This window comes from Panicum virgatum, chromosome 3K, assembly GCF_016808335.1.
Source record: "Panicum virgatum strain AP13 chromosome 3K, P.virgatum_v5, whole genome shotgun sequence".
In the NCBI taxonomy this organism is placed as follows: Eukaryota; Viridiplantae; Streptophyta; class Magnoliopsida; order Poales; family Poaceae; genus Panicum; species Panicum virgatum.
The window spans coordinates 52,626,506-52,630,811 of record NC_053138.1 but is presented as its reverse complement, the minus strand read 5'-3'; the positions used below and the strand labels follow the sequence as shown (position 1 = coordinate 52,630,811).

Below are 4,306 nucleotides of genomic sequence, written 5' to 3'. Positions count from 1 at the left end.
GACCTGTCGGCTACTAGGAGGCCAACAAGTTTATTCGGCCTGCCAAAGGCCGACTAAGGCGTTGGCCTTTATTGGCCGACAACCCAATCAGCCCGATTGGCACCTGTCAGCCTTCCAGGAGCTGATAGGCTCTCTCGGCGCCGACAACATCCGGCGACCACGGTCCACAGCGCCATGCTGAGTGCCACGTCGGCTGTCAGCTTTTCAAAAGCCGACAGGAGGCCTGTCGGCCACCGAATAGCCGACAGACACTTATATTTGCAATTCTTTTTATTCAGCATTTATTTTTGTGATTAACTATTAAAATACTATCATTAAAAAAAATCACATATATGCATGCAACCATGCAAAATCCTAGATAAATCTATGGATTTGACCCTAACCATATTAACCACTTTTGCTTCAAGATTTACAATGTTTTCTAGAAAAGAAGTACCTGAGCATATATCTACAAAAATTACAAACCAGAAATACATTTGACAAACATAGTCTCATAAAGATACATAATATGGGCACCTGGACATAGTCTTTCACACAAATACTTAGTACATCACACATCAGGACATACGAAATAGCCTTAAGACATCACACATCAGGACATACCAAATAGCCTGGTACAAATGTTAATAGGACTAATTAGACACAAGGACATATATAGTCTCAAACAGATACTAAAATAAAGGTAAATACCAACAGAAACAGAATACATGAAACAATGCGGCAGTGACCACCAGCACATGCTAACTTGACCAACAATGGAACTTTATAGTTCTGATGTCGAAACAGCCATGGAAAGGCACCTCGAGTCGCCAGGTCAATAGCAGCCAGCCATCTCACAAACAGTCATGCCATAGCTCCTTGATTAATAGAGAAACATATTGAACACAGAATTTAGCATGGGAAAGGTCTACAAATAGCAGCAGCCAAAATATAATGTAAATGTGGTAGAGAAAACCGTCCAAGATTTAGCTAGATGATCCACCATCATCCTTGGTAACTGACTTGGCTTTGGAAATTGCCATATCACCAAATGTTGCAACTAAAGCTGCAATAGCCAACATTCCAACAAATTATGCAAAGTTAGTTCATGAATAGTGAGGAGCATGAAATAAATAACCAGTTTGTTTAATTAATTCACCTTCATGATCATCTATTTTTGCCAATTCGTTAGTCTGCTTGTCTCTTGCCTTGAATTCCTCCCTAGCTTTTGCTGATTCTTCAAATGCGACATGACGTTCTTTAGCACACTTCAGCTCAGTGACCAACAGCGATATAGTCTTCATAGGACCAGCATTTTTCCTTCAATTCATTGATCTGCTTCTCTCTTGCATTGAGTTTCTCCCTGACTATTGCTAATTCTTGGATCGCCATGTCACGTGTTGTTGATTTGTTGTAATCCACCATCTTCTCAACATACTGCTGAAGGAGGTCTTCCCAGACCCAGACTTTGCAAATCTGCAGGTTGATATATACATAACATGTTCATACTAAGGAAAAGCTATTTGACGAATCCAAGAAATCAATGTGCTAAGGCAAAGAGTAATTGTAAAATCAATGATGATTTTTGGTTAGCGTCATAGTGCTCAGCTCCTAGCAACTGTCAATGAAGATTCTGTAAAGTTCATAATTATAGGAGATGGAGGGTAAGGGAGCCAGCTGGGAGTAATTGATGACATATACTATTACTGATTTCATCTCTTAGATTTTTCACTTTGTGACTATTTATTTTCCTGAATTAAACATAAGTGTCAAACAGAAAAATGCCATGCATATTTTGCCGTCCTTGTTTGTCATAATTATTTAGCCCCGAGAATATATATATAGTGCTTCAAGCGGGTTGGATGGTCCGGTGCTCCTAATGTAAAAGTACATGAAAATTTCTAACAAAAATATAGATAGTAGAGCACATGTATTATCATATAAAATTAATATCAGCTAAAAGCTTGTGCAAGGTGTAAAAAAAGGGGAATCAATTACAGTCCACAACTGTTCAAGACAATATTTTTATATGAGGAAGCACCTAAGGAATTGAGGCACTAGATATCCATTCAGCCCCACACACTGCTTTGGCTCTCAAGTTGTTATGCTCAGACTACTCGTGAGTGGAGTCAGCAGCACATTCCAACTTCCAATTTTCTTTCTTCCACATAACACCTCTAAGTGGTTCTCCCAGACACGACGGCGGGGAAGCATGCTGCGGCCATGGCACTTCATGCAGCCTAACCTAAGTGACTGGCCTCTTGGTTGTGCTTCCTAGCCATCACTCCCACCCGGCGTTGACCCAAGAAGGCCTGCAGGTATTCCTTCCCCCTTTCTTGTTGGTGGTGTAGTAATGGAATAGTGGATTTTGGCATGATGTAGTCGGATTTTGTTAATTTTGTTGTTCAGAACTTGAGATATTTCCCGAATTTTGTAGCCCCAATTTATTAGGATAGATAGTTTGTTACTTTTGCTAACTAAGCTTATAGAAAAGAGTACTAATATTTATGATATCAAATTGGTATCACTAGATCTATCGTGAAATATATTTCCATAAGGAGTAGATACTGATACTTTTCTTTATAAAGCTGATTAAATTTTAGATAGTTTGACTAAAAACAAAAATAGAAGACCAGTCTTTGTAGGATAGAGGAAGTATATATTCGCAAACAAAAGGATAATATGGCCTGGCATGACACTAACTTGATGGGTCGTACTCTCTCCCAATCCAAATGGTTAGTGGTCTAGAATGTTGTAATTAAGGATGTTAAATTTAACCTGAGATGTTATCTAGGTTATTAGTTCATAAATGCTAGGATGGCGCGTGTAGTTTTGTCTTATAAAGTTCTTTATAAATATTACGTTTAATTCTAATGGAAATATATAATTTGAGTAATGTAAAATGTTATTCCCTCTATTTCTTTATATAGTGAGTGTTAGGTTTGAAAAGGCCTTGAAAACTATAAGTTGACCATTGAATGCTCTGCTGATATATTATGAATTGTTAGAAAATCGATATCACCAAAGATCATTGAAATATGAATGTATTGATACAGCTTTTGTATAACAAACACATATATAGCTTCAATAACTGTTAGCCAGCAATATTAATGAAGTTTGAGTTTTGGAAACTCTAATACACTGTTCAAAAAGAAATTGAGAGAGTACTAGCTACTACTAGCTACCATTACATATGAAATTAAGATTCATGGTATCCTGGTAAGCTAATTAGTAATTAGTTGGACTTATTTGAAAATCAAAATATAAACTAAAACACTTTATTTTGTCTTACAAACTTGAGATCCAGCATGGATGTCGGAGCTGGAGTTGTCCCAAACAGGACCTTATATTCTACAAGTATTGGTATCCCTTGAAACAAATACTATCCACATTGATAACAAGCCAAATGAATATGAAGACAAAGCATAAGCAGTCATTTAACGAGCACTTAAGCTACAAATTGCCTTAAATATAGTCTATAGTCAAAAGAAAATATCTAGATTAATTTTAAGTCACTAGTTATTTTTTATGATAATTTAAAAATAATTGTATTTGACGTTAACGTAACAAAATAAGCATTTGTTTGTAAATACGCAGTCGCCACGCATTTGGGCGGGGAAACCGTCTAATTAGCTAGATAAACAATCACGTTCTTAATTATGGTGTTGTATGGACAGTAAGACGTGCTTACGTCTTTCCCGGAATAGCAGGTGAAGAATCGCCTCCCAGGATTCCGAGCTGTGCCGGAGGTCCGTTTCAGGGCAGGCCGCCGGCAAGCACAGAAGAACTTGGGTTCTTCTTGGGGCAGATCGGAAGGGTTGATGAGGAATGTGGAGTACTCTATCCTGCTTGTGATGAGTGAATTGTCAACCGTGCGGTGTGATCGTGCGCTTGGTCTTTGGTTGCAGGTACACGGGCGTCAAGTGTCGACGGAGAGCTGTCGTGGAGGTGCTGTGGCCGATGGACCGTGCGGTGGACGGCGGTGAAGGGCAGCCGGGACCGGAGTTCGTGCCGGGCGGCAGCTGTGGCGTCCACACCTGGATCGAGAGCGCAAGCGGCGACGGAAGGCAGATTTCTTGGTTTGCGCCACAAAACCAAGGTGGCGGACGGTGGTTGAAGACGCCAAGTCGTGGAGGCACGGGCGTCGGTCTCGGGACTGACGGAGGCGACGAGCGTCGATGGTGTCTAGGGCCTCGCTGCGGGCGAGGAGGTGACGGGCGTCGGGTGGCGTCTAGGGCCATCAGGAGGCCGAGGCGGGAACGGCGTCCAGGGCCACGGCGTGGAGACGGAAATCTTCCCGCGCGTGGAGTTTTGGCGGTTTTCACAA

The 4,306-nt window shown here is 40.8% G+C and overlaps 1 long non-coding RNA gene across 1 annotated transcript; it reads right to left on the bottom strand.

Moving 5' to 3' along the window:
- Positions 1 to 462: 462 nt before the first annotated feature.
- Positions 463 to 3,796, bottom strand: LOC120699567. Its single transcript, XR_005685497.1, has 3 exons — positions 3,671 to 3,796; positions 1,139 to 1,455; positions 463 to 1,045 (listed from the first exon to the last, which is right to left on the bottom strand). It is a non-coding gene; the product is annotated as an uncharacterized LOC120699567 (long non-coding RNA).
- Between the last annotated feature and the right edge of the window lie 510 nt (positions 3,797 to 4,306).